The sequence below is a fragment of the Manacus vitellinus genome, unplaced genomic scaffold, assembly GCF_001715985.3.
Source record: "Manacus vitellinus isolate BGI_N305 unplaced genomic scaffold, ASM171598v3 scaffold_79_pilon, whole genome shotgun sequence".
Taxonomy (NCBI): Eukaryota; Metazoa; Chordata; class Aves; order Passeriformes; family Pipridae; genus Manacus; species Manacus vitellinus.
In genome coordinates, this window is record NW_021940812.1 from 1,830,692 (window position 1) to 1,849,560 (window position 18,869).

Sequence of the window (18,869 nt, forward strand, 5' to 3'; positions counted from 1 at the left end):
AACGGTGAGAAAGTTTTTCTTTCAACTCAGCATTTGCAAAATCTTTGTTGTTCACCACCAATAAAATCTTCTCTGTCAACCCACTTAATCTGTGCCCAAGGGTAACTCGGGGAAAAGTTCAGGAAAAGTGTGAATCTGAGCAGCATCCCATGAAGCTCACCATCTCCTCGCTTCCTGACCAGGAGAAAATCTAACTAGAGCTAAAGTCTGCCCACTGAACACCAGCCACACCACCTGGGTTATTTAACTGGTTTGCTGGGGTCATTGAGGTAGTCCATGATTATTCACAGCCCAAGACCTCTGTTCCCAACCAGGCACTGGTAGAGCAGAGGGTGCAGAAAAAAATCCCATACCCAGGGCTCAGCCTGAACAGAAAATGCCCCAGAAAAGGGTGATCAGCAGAAATGAGAGAGTCATGATACCAACTGGCCTAAAACTTTTATGTGGGTTTGAGGAGGGTGGAAAGAGCAAAGAGGAAGAGACATGTTTAAATGATTGGCTGTAAGGAACAAGACTGATCTGCACAGTGACAGCACAAGACAAACGACCTGAATAAAACTTTCAGGTGGGGATTATATAAAGAAAAAAATCAATATGGTCAAAATACATAAAGAGAGAATTAATAGAGAGGGCTTTTTGGAATGATCAGCTGAAAACTCACAGGACTGGGCAAAACATGAGAGGGTTTTATAACCTCTTTTTCTCCTTTGTATTTTTCAGGTCACCCTGGCTTACAAAATTCAAGCTGTATTTCTTCTGCTTTGCTTCTTGTAAAATCAATAACAACAATCAATTAAAACTTGTTTTGTGCCAGTAGGCCATTGTTTGTGATAATAATGCAGGGAGATGAAAGAAGATCGCTTTATTTCCTTGACCTCCTTGGTACACAGATAAATACAGTGTCTTTTCCATCTACAACTTGAAACCACAACCCTGTCCTGGGTTGGTTTTTAAATTATATGAAAGAAGATTAGATACTCTCACACACTGTAAATAGTTTGAAGTATCTGCTTTCAGTATCACTGTAACTGGCTGGGAGATAGCATCTAATTTATGCCTAATTCAGCAAAAATTCCCAGGCTCAGCCCAGGTTTTATTTTGATTTGAATCCTCTGTGATCACACTAACTTCGGTCCGTTTTCATCAAACGGAAGATGTGAATAGTCAAGGAAAAGACCTGGCAATGAGAAATCTCACAATTCATATCAACAGCAAGCTGTGTTCATCTCACAGCATCCAGGATCTCATCTATGTCCTTCAGGTCCCATATCCTGACTATTCAGACATAGACACACACAAACAGATCTATATAGACATACAGAGATATAAATGTATACATATGAGATGTATGAGGTAGAGAAAGAGGCAGAGAGAGATCTCTGTGAGTTTCTCTTGCGTCTCAAGTCAATACAAAACTTAGCCCTGAATTTTTTCATTCACTTTCCCAAAAGCCCTGAACACCCATCTGGCCACTCAAAATGCCAGGCACAGTGCAAATACTGGAGCAGCCCTTTCCTCAACAGTTGGTATTTTAAACATACATGGAAAGCAGGCAACAAACTATAGGAGGAGCAAAAAAGGAGGATGAGGTTAACAGCAAGATCAACTCCAGGCCAGATACACACACAGCTTGTCCAGGGGTGGGGTTGCATTAGATCTGAAAACAAAGTTAGAAGGCTTTGTCAACTGGAGGTGGGCAAGTTATGCAACTATTTGAACATGAGCATGCCTGCCTGCTCAGAAAGGAGATTAGGGACTTGAATATGCTTTTATACCTGCTAAATAATTAGTATCAAATAACCACATCCACTCTGCACTTTTCCTCTAAATAGTAAAATGCGAATGAACTGTTTTTTATTTCAGATGGGAAGTCTGGGATTTTTAAAGGGCCCTGGACAGTGTTAGACAAGCAGCACCCAAAAACTTCACCCTGAGATTGGGCTACATGTTACCAAACTGAATCCTCATAGGCTTATGCTCTGACACACTCACCAGAGGCATTTACACCTAGTCTGCCCAAGGAGACTTCTCCAACACTGGTCCTTACAGCCTGGTGAAAAACATATGGCCCAGCTCTTGCCAGCCCCACAGCTCTGAGGCCAACAGACCCTGCCCACAGACCAGTCACTTTAATGCTACTCCTTGTAAAATGCCTTGCTGTTTTTTACATTTGCTTTTGGGTTGTTTTTTTTTTTTTTCAAACAAAGTCACATCATATTTTATTCATAATATCAGGGTAAAGAACAACCCCCAGTGTTCTACCAAGGTCTGATGTACAAAGGGTTAACTCTAGGACTGGAAAAATTGGAAGCAGGCTCAAAGAGACATACAACCTCAAAATGCCTTGTCCATATCTTTTTGACACTTTTAGCACCATTAACAGCTATTATTTCTGGTTTCACTGCCGTTGCATCCCTAAGCTATTCAGTACTGGGGGCACATCCTAGGACACATTTCACTGTCTAAAAACAGATATGATCCAAAACAATCTCAATGCCTTTTACCTGTATCACTCCCTCCCTCCTCCCACCATGTACACAGGGTTACAGTTCAGCACAAGTGAAATTCCAGGCACTGGTTTCCTTTTCTCACTTTTCCTGCAAATTTATCAGCAAGTGTTGCTTTTTTTCAATGTCTTGAGTACAGCAAAACTCTTCAGATCACAGATTCAACCTCTTTGCTTTCCCACTTGGGGCTGCCTGTACTGGGAGGGCACCTGAAGCTGATGCAAGGAGGAAGACCAGTCTTTTCTGGCATGTGACTGCTTTTCTCTATTTATTGATTGAACGTTGCACAATGCCTTTGGCTTAATAAACCTCGAGAATGTCACAAGAAAATAAATGAATAATCAACACCTCCATAAGCCCACTGCACTCAGCTGGCCTCCAGCCGTGGCAGAGAGCTCACCATGATCCATGGATGTAACGAACCACAGAGAACCGACTGTTTATCACCATTTCCAGACACACTCTTAAACAGCCTGATTTTATTATACTTCCAGTGTTCATATGGTGAATCAAAGTGCTTTCAAAGAAACAAGAGTTACCCAATTAACCAGAATGAGACAGCAGGAAAAAAAACACAGTAGATAGGAAAACAGCTTTGTTCCCCATTCCAGGTCTATTAAAAAAGTCTAGGTGGACACTTGTATTTTTCCCTGTTGCTTTTAACCACCAAACTGAGAAAACTAAGGCTGGTATATACTCCTGGAGTCAAAACTATCCTTCTTTGATAATTCCTTGATATTATATTCAAGTATCAACCTTGTCTTCCCACACAGTTATTTTATACAGTTTCTGAAATTTCCAGTGTCTCCCACAAGCTTCCCAAGAGCAGAGCGGAGGCAGTGATAACTTGGAAGGAAAGTTTAGGAAGTGGAAGGAAGTAAACTTCAGCAGAATGTGGTGGGCAACGACTCCTGTGGCTCCTGGATGGTGCACCCTAGAACTGCACTTTACCCAGCTAATATCAGGAGCACACGGGTCAGGGTGAATCCCACCTTTGGGGAGTGCTCTTTACAGAGACAAAAAAAAATTATGTACATTCCCTGATCTTTTCAGGCATCACAGACCTTGAAGAACTAGAAAATCAAAATTGCTACACTCAACATAATCATTCTTAAAATCCCCTTAACTCTTTCATCTAGCCTTTCTATCTCTCTAATTCTTCCTTTCCTTTCAATTTGGCTTTCAGTTTGTGAAGTTCTGATGGAAATCCTTTCTGCACAGATGAATAATGAATATCCTTGTCCCCACTTCACTCACGTGTTCTCCTGGCAGAAGTCCCAGGTTTGGGAATATTAAGCCGTCAAGCAGGTAACAGCATCTGGCTTAGGACTCAGGGTCCTTGCAGGAACTTGTGCTGGTTATAACATTATATATTATATATTGTGCTGGTTGAAACATTAGCAGAAAAATTAGTGGGACAAAACTTCACAGATCACTCTCAAAAATCCTTCATAGCAAGGGACAAAACAGTGAGATTGGGTGATGAGGGATTTTTTTCACAGTGTTTGTTTTTCTTCTTTTTCATATCTTTAACTGGACTATGCAAATACCTTTCAAAACTCTGTCTTTGCTCACCTTTTCTAATCTTTTATGTAGTCTGGGTTTTCAAGCTTTGGTTGTATGTTATGGTCATTGTATAACTCTGTTTCATTGAATTTTATTAATGGTAATCATATTTCTAACTTATCCATATTGTATTTTTGTAAATAAAGCTGTTCTGCTCAGGCCCTTTATTTGCACTGTGTTTCTCCTACCTGCTTTTCAGTGTATTTAAATTATGCTATAAATATTTTGAAAGAGACTTTCACTTGCTGCAATTACATTTTTGAGAGCTTGAGCATGTTTATCTCTGTCAATATTAATTCCATGAAAGTTTGCAAACAAATGCCTCTTCCTTGGAGTGAAAAATAGAGCCCTACCACCCATAGCTTCTGCAATCACAGCTCACCAGTCTGTCTCCATCAGATCTCAAAATAGGCGTGGGATCCTCTCAATCTAACAGTGTGTTTCATAACAGCAAAGTTACCAAAATAGTACATGATTTGAGGTGCTTTGTGTTTGGTTGCACAAGCTCATCTCCTGAAAACTGTGATATAGACTCCAACACACATATAACATCCACCTGTTGTTTTAGGGCGTTCATTGATATTATTTCTCAGCATTTGTGTGGATATGCTTCTTTACCTTGAAGAATTTTAAGTTGTAAGTGCAGCATAAGAGGCATCTTTCATTCTTCTGCCATTTTTTAAGGATTTTTCCCCTCATATTCTTTTTCAACTCAAAAATTTATGTTCCTGCAGTTTGGGTTTTTCTTCTTCTTTTCCTGTACTTCAGAGTATGAAGGAAACAACGTTTATCCAGTTCCTCATGACCATTAAAGCTGCTGGAAAATTTCAATTCTTATCTGAAAGAGGAGCAGAGATTCAACACTGCAAAGTTCATAAATGCCTTCATGAAAATAGGCAATTACCCTGAGGACAGGTACTTGAATGAATCTTTGGCTTTCACTGTGAGAAAGAATTCAGCACAGTTACACTAGTGGAAAAGCCAAAAAAGGGAGGTATTTTAAGTGTTTCAGTGAAGAAAAAGCTACAGTTTTGCTTAAACAAGCAGAGAGATGGGACTGTTCATTGTACAAGATAAAAAATTAATATGTTAGACCTTATAAATCCTGCTGTTGTTGGAACAACTACTTTCTTATCACTGGCTCCTCATTAGCCCAATTATATGTTATTGGCACAGTCTTTTCTGGAATATTGTCAAGTTGTATGCTCCAAACATACCCAGACAACAAGAACTGAAATGCTTCTCTTGGTCCACCCCAGAGGTTTTATACATACACTGCCTTGTTGCAGTAGAGCAGGATTTATAACTTTACCAAGAGAAATAATATTTCTAACAAGTAAAAGTAATAGACATGATGCATTTATAAATTATAAAGGTCCAAAATAATAAATGTATGTGTCTTTTTCAGTTGAAATTTGTCTCTCTTTTTTTTTTTTGCCTATCATATAGATATATCATATGTATCACACAGAACTGACCCTCTCACTACAGAAAGCCACAATTTATCATAAATCTTGAAGAAATACCCAGTCCACACTTGGCACACTCACATACTGACAGTGGCACTAAACCTGGTCACATTCATATTGAAGTCTTACACTGAATTTCAGAAAAATCTCAAGAAGTCTTGACACTCCCACTATGAGTTCCCTTTTAGGGAAGAGCTCATCTGTTATTTACTTTTGTCACATGCTGCTCCAGATATAAGTATAGGAAAGTCTGCATTAGCTCTGGTTTCCTCCACCATTTCAGCATATATGACTGTTCATATTTGTAAGTACATTTGCCTATGAATTGCACATTTCAGTGCTGCCCAGGAACCTGGGACATTAATCCTGGGTCAGAATTACCAATCCTCTGCTCTATGGGAATGATTAGCATCCACTAAAATAAAACCATTAAAGGAAGGATGCAGCATCATAGGAACAGTGGCTAGGTTCTACGCTCAGTTTTTGCCTATGTCACACTATCAATACAGGTATGGTGTCCCAAAAAGTCCTGTGTTTAGGTTTTGTGAAAGGAAATGGAATCAGACCTCTGAGTTTAATATTGCTTCTTTATATAGATTTCTTCATTATGACATTTATATTTTTGTGGTATTTTTTTCTTGTCTTAAATTCCATTATTTGGATGTATTACCTTTACAGTTTATTTTATTTGTTACCTTGTTAATCCTGTTTCATCATTTCTTTCTTACATCTCACCATTTTCCTGCTTGGAAAAGGTTTGAAATTTCCATACACACACACACAAACACACACACACTTTAGTGCAGCAAAAACAATGGCAGACTTCTTGATTACTTGCCTGAATGGTGTCAGCAAAGAAAAAACAGATGTCAGAGGCACAGCTTTTAAAGGCCAAACAGGCCAAATTAAAGGAAAATGAAAAGATGTTAGGTAAATTCACTCATTCTTCAAACAAACTCATATTCCCTACCTAGGTTTTTAAAAAAATTGCCATTCCTCCAACTAAAATATTCCGGAGTGTTTATGGTCTGCCAGATGATTGGAGTGTAATAAATGTAATTTTGCAAGCTTGTAAAATATCCTGACATTGCCTTAAAGAAACCACAATAAACTATCTGGTTGGATTGCTTTATTTCCATTTCTATACCTTATTAAACCAGTACGGAGAAGATGCAGCAGCAAAACAAGGGAAGTTTACCTATTGCAACACTAGAAATAACTGAAAATAGCTTAAAAATAAATTCTGTAGCAGGCGACAGTCCATTAAAACCCAGCGCATACCCCTTTAAGCCTTGCTACAAGCCAGATCCTTATCTCAGACGCAGGCAGAGCGCCCATTTACTTCAATAGGAGCCGCCCATGCATATTCTGAAGCAGAATTTGGTCTGGTGTGTTCATTAAGGGCTTCTGAACTTAAGATGTTACTTTGACGTTCCAGAAAGGACCTGTAGTACAGATAAGCTTGTGTTGATTCTCGGGGAAGCTCCCTCTGTTGCTGTTTCGGGGCAAGTCCCGACACCGAGCCTGCTGGTGTTCCCCTCAAGCATGACATGCACCTACAGAATAATGAAGACATTGAACTCTTTGACTGACAGAGCCTTATAGAACTGATGCACAGAAAAGAACAATTATTGCAACATCGTGGCAAACCCCATCTTGGACTGAAATTCCCTTTTCATCTGCGGGCTGAGGAGCATGCCAGGATTATAAATGAATTATAAATGGCTATTGCAGGTACACAAACACGCACAGTGTTCTAGGAAGTGAAGTGCTACAGCTTCAGACTCGAGAGGCCCAGTAGTGCTCACAAGCTCCTGGCAGCTGCCCAGATGTTCAGAATCAGTGGCTGGAACTGTGGCAACAGCTGCCTGAGCCCCTCACCCACCTCCACCCACCCGAAGACGGGCTCTGTCATCGGGCAGATCACAGACCTGACTGCCAGGTCCCCACCAGCACTGGACCAACCCACGGCCTCGTTGTGGCTCATGGAACAACTTGACCTCAGGAACCCCATCGGTCACCTCTCCTCTTCTCCTCCCAAGCCCGCCTTAGATGACCCTCCTGCGATGAGAAGGGTTTAATCCCTAAGAGAGTATTTCCATAGAAACTGAAATACTGTCAAGGTTCAGGAACAAATGAAAAGATCAAGCAATTTTCCATGTTTGTCAGCTTTGGCACAATTCTCACTATTCCAATCAGTGTTGCTCTTATTCTCTAAAAAGAAGTGGGTTTTTTTTTCTAAGCAGCGGTACCAAATTTGTTCTCATGTGCTAATTTAGAAAGGCTTTGTCTTGTCTGTCTTATGGCTTTATCTGGGTTATCACATCACCCCTCTTCCTCTCCCCACCCTGTTATCCTGGATAAGGGAGAATTTTTTTTTATATAATTGGGAATTCTACACAGATTATGAATCTCAGATACTGGCACCAGCAAGTCTAAGCTGCCCACAGGACTCCTCTGCCATTAACAGACCGCAGTGGCTATAGATGAGAGTGCCACTGTTCCCTGGCACAGCAGCTTCAGCTAAAATCCATGCTGTGCAACACCTGACACATTGAAGCTGCTGAGGAGATAGTACGTGGACATCTTCCCCAGTCTTTTTCCAAGGACGTGGATCTTCATAAGAGTAAAAAGGTGAGAGCAGGAACTGGGGAATTTCTAGTCCTGGAGGATTTCTAGGAACTTTCTTATGTAAATTACCCGTCTTAGAGGGAGAGCTGAAGGCCTGATCTGTCCTCCCACTCTCCATTAGTCCCTTAGGGAAGAGCAGAGCCAACTGATGGAGGGTCCTACTTGTCCTTGCAGTCCAGGCCAGCAGAGTCAGTGTTCCCATCTAACACATTGCCTCCAACATGCAACCACACATTTAAAAGGGAGTACACAGAAGCAGAAGGAACAGATCACATCTTCCTATCCATCCTCCTCTGCTCACCATCTTGGAGGACATTGCAATGCAAATGACCCTGCTCCTGCAGCACAGGAGCCCACTCCAGTCCTCTGCTGTGTGGGTGAACCAGCACAGCCCTCCAGGTTAAAACAACAAACACACATTCTAACTACGGGGAGCGCTATCTTGGTGAGATTATGCATCTATCTAGGAATTTGTTTCATCCCTGTGCCAGAGATTCAACTTCTGCAGAGAGCAAAACAGCAGCAGTAGAATTTTCCCAGTGCTAGATGCTGAATGACACAATAAAATAAAAGTTATCTCTTTCATTTCCCGTAACACCTTCTCTTGGAGGGCCTGGCACAAGGAGAATATGCCTCATTACACCTCTGTGGTTTGTAAACCCTGGAGATCAGTCTTTACACACATGGGGAGAAGGAGCTGTACAGAGCTCAAGTGATTTCACTAAGACTAAACAAAAAGTTTACAATGGAGGCAAGAGGGCAACACAGCACTCAGATTCCTCTTCTGTCTTTTAGACCTAAGATTGCTTTTATTGTACAGTTCTGTGCTCCATGGATCCTGCTGCTCCTTGTGTGGAGAAAGGAAATGGATATTTACATTTTTATACCATAACCCAGGCAGAGGCAGTGAAAATTGACATCGGACTAATGTTTTAGCTGCCATTCAACAACAGATTCATTAAAACAAAGCCACCCTGCAGATTTGGATTATAAACAAAGCAATTAACAACTACAAAAATTTGCAACCCATTAAAACTATTTTGGGAGCCAGGCCCTCAGTGGTATCTCAGAAGGTCATACCAGCTGCTATCAGCTCAGCCTGTGGCTCCTTGGCTCTGGTCAGCGTCAAATCCATCCCCCAGTGCACACCCCAAAGCAGCCCTTGAGTCAATCCATGTATTTCCAGCTCCCAATTAATTAATTCGGCAGCTGGCTGACACCACACCCTCCTTCCCTGGCCACACTCATTATGCCGGGCTCAGGGGAAAGCAGGAGTGTAGATGCTGTTGCACTCTGATTTCTGGCACACGCCTGGAGTGTTGTGCTGGCTGACTCATGCAGGGAACTGCTCCTATCCCAGGGCCAAGGATATTTCAGTCAGCCCTGGGAAAGGTCAGGAGATGAAGCCCTGACACATGCAGACCTGGTAATCCTCTCTGTCCTAGCCTCCAAAAGCAAAGTACTGGGCAATACACTGATTTTCCACAGTTCTGTTGCCTCTTTGCACCTCGCTCTTGGGTTTTGTGGACTGCCATGATTTCCCCAGAACCCCTCGGAGGGGGGTGGGAGAAGCACCTAATATGTGGCTCGGAAAAGCTGCATTCACTCAGGTGCACCCAGCTGGGAAGGTTCTTGTCAGGCAATGACAGGCTCTGGCCAGTCCTTACCCCTCACCTGCAGTTTCAAGAAACACCAGATCTGTTGCTGAGAGTCACAGGTACATTGCTTATTGTTGCTTATATCTTTTTTTCCCTACTACCATTTATCAAAATCTCAGTCCTTTGTAAGGGCTTCCACTATGAAGTTACAGATTCTTGCAAAACTCTGCTGTATACTCCTAAGTGCATATAATATACTCAGAAATATAACTTGTTATATTATTTGTTCCACCTCTATTAAGGATTCTGTTGAAAACATTAACACTAGTGTAGTAGTTAGATAATAGAGATACTACAGTACATGCTTTTGTTTTAAGAAGTTTTGAATTTCTAGATAGCTCTGTAATGCCCAAAAGTTCCTTTTGTTTTAATCACAATACAAAACAGTCTATTTACCTTAATTATTCATGTTGAGGTTTTCAAGGTTCTTTGTCTTTGTGTTCCCATCCTATGAACTCATCAAGCATCAAGGTTTGGAGGAGTTTTTTTTTAGCTTGTGTTCTGAATATGTTACAGTTGGCATCACACCATAAAACACTTTGGCAGCCAAGCAAATAGCTGTACATGAAACCCAACATAATCGTGGGTTACTGAAATATGCTTCCTGTTCATGTCTGGAATTCCCCTAATTAGCAGAGTATTTTCTAATTGGTCCAAAATGTATCATGAAAATGTATCATGAAAATGTATGCCAAAACCATGATGAATTTTCCAGCTTGTCCAGCCAGGACCATTTTGCTCCATCAGTTTTGTAAAGCCACCTGTAACGTGAAGGGAAATGAGTCACTCACTGTCTCTGGGTGCATGATTTTTTTGTCCCATGTATTTCAGATAGAGATTACTTTGCCAAAAGTCTTTCACAGGATAATCCAAAGCAATCACAGTTGATAAAACACTCCATAGAGCCACCGCTGGGTTCTTACCCAGAGTTGCTTTGCCAGCCAGCATTACAACTCCCAGCTGGCCACTTTGCAGCTCATGCCAGGAGATGTTAATTTTTTTTATTATTATTATTATTAATTGCATTTTGGGAAATGTAGTTCTGACCACTACATGCTTCCCATCAACAGGACCCTAAATGTGGGACAGCTTCCCAACACAATCCTCAGCTGGCTGGCAAATGTGTGATGAATTCCTTTGAAAAAACTTTTTTTTAAAAAATGTACTTTTCCTTTCTGGCTATCACTGAAAATGCCTATCCTGGACACACCTCCATTATTGATCCTAGAGAAGACTTCAACTTCAATATATTATTTATATATTATTTTTGACTTCTTTAATAAAGATTATTCTGTACTTCATTACCCACTGTGGAACTAAGTTCCCAGGCATAAGTAGCTGCAGCTTAAAAGCTTTCTGTGGTTTTCAGCACAGAAGCTGGGGAGAAAAGAAACAAACCACATGCCTTTGGTGACCAATCATGCAGAATAAACAGCAGACACTGATAAACTCTGATTTCAAGGCAAGTGCAGTCCATAGGCTTGAATGTATTCAAATAAATCTTGCCATATAAGGAACAAATGTTGAAGGTCAAAAACTATATGCAGATAACTCACAAACAGCAAAACAGACTGAACAGTACAATAAGGTGTTCATCACTAATAAACCACCTCCTTTATTGATTAGATACAGATAAATATGAAATGTTTAATATGAAGTGTTTAATAAAACACTTCATGAGTCTTCAAAAGAAGAGCAACAGTCTGTGAAAATGAGGAGCAGAAAAAACTTTAATTCTTTTGTGGTGAATGCTACCTAAGTTCAAAAATATAATCCATTGTGTATACCCAGATTTACCTTCCTACATTAATTTCCAGATCTTAAAATTGTGGACTAGTTTTTGAAGATGTTGACCTAGAGTATTAACTGAGATGATGCATAATGCAGTTGATTTTAGCACTGATTTATGGCCTCAATTATGCAGTTCTACATCAATCTAAAAATTAATATTTCAGTCTAAACACTGTTTCACATTCTCCATGATATAACTTGTCACCGTTAATCTCCAGCCTTGATGTTAAACACCTCCTTGCTAGCAAACTGTAAGTACAACATGGACTATATTTTCTGTGCTGCTGGAAAGAATGATTGAAGACTGACTTGATCGAAAATCTTGATTTATCTTGTCTACAATTTTCAGTAGTGTGCAGTGATTTATATACCAGAGAAATTTCTTTGATTAGCTTGCCATAGTCTAGAAAGGGTAAACATTATGGACATTAAAATTTCAACACAAATGTTATCTTCGCAGTAAGCACAATAGTGACATCCTCTGCCTATCAATTCCTGTATTAACTGAAGTTCTGACACTTCTCAGCGGAGATTTACCTTCAGAGCTTTGAGGTTTGAGCAATCAATATATAACCTACTTTGATGCATTCCACACACCAAACTACATTAAAATAACATTAGGGCTTGCTTTAAGCTGACAGCATCCAGGAAATGCACAGTTATAGGCAAAAACTCCACCTTATCTGATCCTTACATAATTTCAGATTCTGCAAGCAATGCCTGATTTTGTGCCACAGTAACCAGCTAGAGCATGATTTTAGTGCCCCAGTTTTCTAGGCTTTAGCTACTTTACATACCCAGTCCAATTGTGCTAAACTATCTTTAGCAACTTTTTATAATGCATAAAGGGAGAAGATCCATAGTGTCCTCTTGAACCACAGAGATCTTCACCAGCAAGCACTGGCTCTGCGTTTGCCTCGTTCCCTGACACAAGGCTGGGACCCCTCACATTCCTGCTGTGGGTTCCTGAGCAGTGCAGCTCAAGGAAGGATTCTGGATACTTTTCCTTGCAGCCAGCAAGGTAAGACTGAGATTCAGTCATTTAAGTGTCCTAATAAATACAAATGTACCCCGGGAAATAATTACAATGCATTGAAATGTCAGTCTTAAAGAACATTTGATTAGACCTTCAAGAAATATGCCAGTTTTTGCCAATACATGCCAACTCTATTTATTTGAAACACAAAGTGGTTTTCTTTGTACAAAACTTTTCTAGTGTAAGTTCCACCAATTCCACAGAATGGGGTGAAAACCTCCATTTTTCCCCTGAGAGGCTATGTAGGCTACTCATACACAGTGAATACATTGCACCCAGAGATCACTCAGATCCTCCACATCAGAACAAGTAGCCTGCTCTGTTATGGCTTTAGGATTGTTCATAACCTTAGAGTTTCAGATACACAACCTGCTGAAACAGTAATGGTAAAACTTAATGTGAGGTAAGAAACACACCAATAGAACATTATTGGCAGAGGCAACACCTTCTTTCCCAATGCTTTCCAACCAGGACTCCCCAAAATAACCTTTTGAGCAAAACTGAGAAGCTGTTGAGCAGAATAGTTATATTGATTTCACCTTTACAGAGGAAAAGGAAGACAATGTAGAAAAAAAGACCTGAGGAGATTGTAATGTCTGACATGTTTGGACTCAATGGTCTTAAAGGTCTTTTCCAAGCTAAATGATTCTATGTTTCTAATTAATGAAGTTAAATTCAGCCAGAAAAGCTTGGTTTGTTTGTTGTGAAAATGTCTGTTGTGTCACTTGCGTTGTCAACAGGTTATACCTGTCAGCTGGGATCTGCTAACAGGCACCCAATGAGAACTGACACTATTTAAAAGCACTGGCTAGAAGTAAGATTAACTCAGAAGGAACAAAGCACTTATCATATCCTCAGGCCTTAATACCAACAGGGAAACTATTGTTTCTGGCAACCCCATAGAAACAATGAAGAAATCCAATTTACAAGGCCAGTAGACCCCATAAATGCTCCTACATCACCCCCTCAAAGTTAGATAAATAAAGTGTTATTCATTATACTGTTACTTTTACACTTCTACTTAGATATTGATGAGGTCAGATGAATTCCATGTAATGTGATGAGATTGCAACCTATAGTCTTAAAGTTGCAAACCAGTCATTACAGTACATGTTCACAAAGACAAAATTTTCACTACTGCATGCAGTAAGTCCATTCCTGCTCACTTAATAAAACCTAGAGTTTCTACAACAACAGAAAGAGATAACTTAGATAATGGACAAGACTGGTATATAACAGTTATATACAGTGAAAAAATATTAGGAATATTTTGAAGGCTACAAATTCAGATTTATGTTCTTCTTATATTAACATGTACTTTCTGCTTTCATACTTCACCTGTACTAACATTTGAGGAAGACAAATGGGATGATGGGTGCTTTTGGTCTGTGATTCTTTTGCTTGTGTAACTCGGACCTAATTGCAGGTCTGCACTGTAGTTCTTAAACTCTTTTGTACAGAGCATGCATAATCAGCAGACTTGGATGATTCTGCTAATACCACAGTTAAATGCCTTGAGCAAACACACTATTATAATTTTGCACCAATTTGAAAATATCCATTTAAATGTTAAATGAAGAGGAACTAATCAATAAAAACGTGCACAGAGTCTCTTGGGAAGTACACTGGAAAAGACAACAATAATCTGCCATTAACATGCAAATAAAGACACAGCAGGAAACAATAACAGTATTGACTTCACTACAGTAGTTTAGGAAGAATCTTTTACAAAAATTTGGGCCAAATTGAACTTCGATTTAAATCATTGTAAACAGACCGGCTCGATTTGACATAGTGGGGAAAGGAACAGAAGCTCCAAGGGCTGGAGGCGTGCAGACAGCTCCTGATACTGCTGATCAGCCATGCTGACCTTGCACGGCATTTGCTGTAAGGTGCTGCACAAATATTTTAAATTATATTGCCTAAAGAGCTCAGCATCTGAGACTGCACACAAACTGAGTATGGAGTGAAAGGAAGTAATATAATGTACAGCCAAAGGCTTGAGCTGGCAAGACTGGCCAGTCTACCTAATTACTTTTTATGCTAACATAAACACTGCTACACATCTACAATCTTCTACTTATAACTTGTGAGCTATTTCCCTCAAATGTGCACATCAGAGACAGATATTTAAAAAAAGGGATTAAGTCACAAAGAATAGAGAGATGTAGACCAGATTTCTCTGTATCAGAGAAGATAAAATAAAAATATGGACACATGGGGAAATGGACATGGCAGGCTTCAAAGGGAACTGGAGAAATCATAGGCAAGAGTAGATAGAACGGTACTGACAGAGGTGTGATAAGGTTGAATGAAAAGCCTGAATTTCTTTGAAATAGGAAAAAATGAATTTTTTGATGAATAAAAAAAGGTGGAAAGATAGGCAAGGAAGGTTTTTGTAGGGGCTGCAACAATGAAATGGGATACACAGGAAGAAAGCAAAAACCTCTTAACAAGTAGAAAAGTAAGTAAAGAACCAAACAGAACAGCTCATAGTGATCAAGATATAAAAAGAAAGACGATTTATTTTGAGAACTAGATTGCTAGATAATTTGATAACAGTTCATCCTCAAATCCACAGTTCATGAACACATTGTGCCACGGGATAACACTTGGTTCCCTCTTACACAATTCAGCTGCAAGTAAGTTACTGTTGCCAGCAAAGTGAAAACAAAAAGCTCATTCAGGAGTCAGATCCAACACCTGGAAACTCACTGTTAATCATTCATGTTTTGCTCTGTGAAAATAGTACCCTGGACCAGTCAGATACTCCTGGAGAGCAAACATTTTTATTTCAAAACTATGAATATTTTTTCTGCACTTTGTAAGGCATCATCTTAGCTATTGCTGGCAATGAGACAGTATTCTCAGCATAAATCATGCTGACTGAAGTGTTCTCTTCTGGCACTGATGCTTGCAGATTGTCATCTGAAGGCTGTAAAGATCTTACTCTTTGCTTCTCTTGCCATGTGCTTTATCTGCTTTGAGAGCCTTTGCTCTGCACAGGAGGCAGCTACAGTTCAGTCCTTAACCAGTGACTGTCCTTTACCACAGTTCTTCAGAACTTGCTCAAAGGAAGGTAAAATTTAAGTGAATACCTGAAAAACAGAAGGAATGTCCTGCTGTCATGATGGAACAGACCAATCACCCCCAGTAGGAAGAGGCTGAAGATTCAGCCAAGATGCTCCTCCACGTGAAGAGAACAAATAATGGAATGCAATACAATTAACAGCCTTTTGCAAGAGGGGCATGAATTCAATCACCTCTCTGGCTTCTTTTCCCCACTTGCAAGGGGACACAAAGATGCAAGTTAAACCAGCAGCATTTCTTTGTCAGAACTTCTTTGCCTTCCTTTAGTGACAAATAATTTTCTTCAAGCACCAACAATTATCCTTGTGATTATTCTCACAAATATAATAAATAGTAATGTGAGTAGTGTTAATGACAAAACCCAGAGGCTCCTAAATGATCCATTCAGGGTAATTCTTGTCTGACTTTGGAACTATTTGGCTTTTCTCTCTGCAGCCAGGTAACTCTGCTGACATGGATTAGTGACCTGCCTTCTGTAGTTCATCAACAAAAATCAGAGCAAACAGGTTGGCCCCTATATGAGAACGTAAAGCAATGAAGACTCCTAATTTCTTTACACATTTCTTTATAAAAGCTGGCACAGTCTCCCTTGTTGTGCTTTTAAAAAAAACCTCTCTAGCTACAGTGTATTTTAGCAACTACCAGCTAATTCATCTGCTTGATGATTCTTACTTTGATACTCAGCCCATCTTACACTCCCGATCTCAGTGAAACCTTTAAATTTAGCCTGAGGATAAAATATTGAATACTGTTCCTATTTATATGCTTCTGTGACCAAAGTAAGAAGAAAAAGAAAAAATCACCTGATGGATCAGAGGAAAAGAGCACTGGCATTGGCCCACGGTCTGATCTCACTCGAGCCAGCCTGTTGCCTGATTAATGAGCTGTGATATCATAGTCTGTGAGGAGGCATACATAAGTGGCAAGGAGAAGAATAGCAGCAGACACCATCAGGCTGCCTCTTTTTAAATTGGTGTGGGGGGGGGAATTTTTAAAAATAGTTACAGTACAGGTTCCTATTAAGGAAGGAGGAAATCCCTCATATATCAAGGCTCCCGGATTGAGGAAGATTTGTTGTTGGGGGTTTTTTTCCCAATAAAGATATATAAAACTAGCCCTTTCCCCGAAGAGGAGAAGATTTTTATGGAAGTGCTTTAAAACATTAGTAGTTACTGGAAAAACAAAGGTATTTTTTACCTTAAGAAGTCATTTTTGCTGACAGGTTTTAAAATTGCTTTGTGTTTTGCTTACAAAATGGCAAAAAATATCCATGGTTTCTCAGATGCTTTACAGCCATTGAAAGCAGAAACTGATGTGTCAGGGGAGAAGGATAGTTCAAGGTCAGAGCTGGTCAGAGGAGGCTCATTTCTGTCTTTCATGATGAATTTCTTAATAATTTTCCAATATGGTATCCAGTACTTATTGCTATAGTTTTCACATAGCCCTACTGGCCCTTGGAGTATGCAAGAGACTATGAAGAGAATATATGAATATTTTCCAGTTAAATTATTTGGACTGTAATTCAGGACTACATTTATTCCTAAGTCTTCCCACAGATTTCCTAAAGTACTTCAGAGAATTATTTTTCCACCAACTGGAACTGCAGGTTGCAAAACATGGGAAATAAAAGTGTTTTGCACTACTTTCATTAAAACATACATAAAGATCACAGATACTCGGTCATATTTATGTGATCATCACAGTGTTCTTCTATTAAATTTTATTAATGTTGGTGCGGTGGCCATGAGTCCCTGGTCACCCCTGCTCCCTGTTTGACTGTAAGTGGCAAGCAAAGACATATGAAAAGTGTGTGGAGAACATGTCCTTGACGTGCAAATATCCCTAGGTCTCACTGACTACTGGTCTCAGCCTCTTGGAAAATTAAGCTATTGGACATGGATGATAGCAGGAAGGAAAGCACCAAATATCTGGAAAAGGAGGGCTTGGAGGCTGGATTTGGGGAAGCAGTGCCCTGGGCAGGCATTTCCCTCTCCCTTTCTCTCTCTCTCCCCCTTCTTCTCTCATTAAACCAGAACTGGAGAACAGGCATGCTGGTAGGGTGGTTTCCATATATCCCTGGTATCAGGGCATGAGTAATAGACAGGAGGAGGACTAAGGACTGGGCTGGTAAAAAATGAACCCTTTTCAAAAGCATACTCAAACATCTGACAACCCATGACTTAGGGCCTTCCTCCAGATGTCCTGCAGGCTTTTTCCACAGTCTTTTTGGTGATTTCTCACTAGAAAGGGACCAAAATCTGCTACAACAGAAGGATTCAAGACAGACAGGATCCCCTTGTGCAGCAGGGAAGAGCAATAGTGCTCTTACCTTGGGTTTTACTTCCTAGGATTTTCCTTTTACTAAAAGGCAGTCACCTAGAATAAGTTATGGGCTCAATGTGAATAAGAAAGAACTTCTTGGTCCCTTCTTCAAATCCTCAGCAGAAGTTAGTTTGTTGTGTTAGTTAATGTTGTGAGGACTTCCTTAAAATCTTACAAATTCTATCCAGTTATGCCAGTGAAGAAGACACAGACATCCATAGGAGTCTGTGGAAACAAAAGAAAAATTTAATATGAGGGCCATAATTTTAATTCATATTAGAAAAACGAGGGACTTAAATTCCATATGTAAATTTAATATAAACATAATAAAGCTTCATATAAGTCTAACAGATAGGTAAGATCTTTTCTTAAAATTAACCAGCTTCCAGAGATTGATTTTTGCCATAGAAATTCCAGTTTATAGCACCATTTTTCTAAGTGATTCTCTGCACTAGAGTATAATTTAGATGATGGATCCCTCTCAATTACTGTCCATTAGAAGACAGGAAAACATTAAGTTCAAGTGAGTATTATGAGAATTATGAGTTACCCTTTAAGTGAAGAGATTGTAAGTGAAAATTAATTTTTAACATGTTCATTTCTGATGTTGTGTAGCATGTTTTTGAGCAAAAAAGCTTTCCTAGAAAGATTATTTTTTTCAAATAAAAGCCCCTTTCATTACCAAAAAACCCCACAGTGCAGCATAATAAAACCATGTAACTGCAAAGTTCTCAAACAGCAAAACTTGCAAAGTATTTCACATGACTTCCCTAAACAGTTATATATAAAGGGACCCTGC

General features: G+C 39.7%; 1 protein-coding gene across 1 annotated transcript in view; it reads left to right on the top strand.

Annotated features, from left to right (window-relative positions):
• RNF32 (ring finger protein 32) overlaps positions 1-18,869 on the top strand; it is a 185,041-nt gene that overhangs the window by 114,888 nt on the left and 51,284 nt on the right.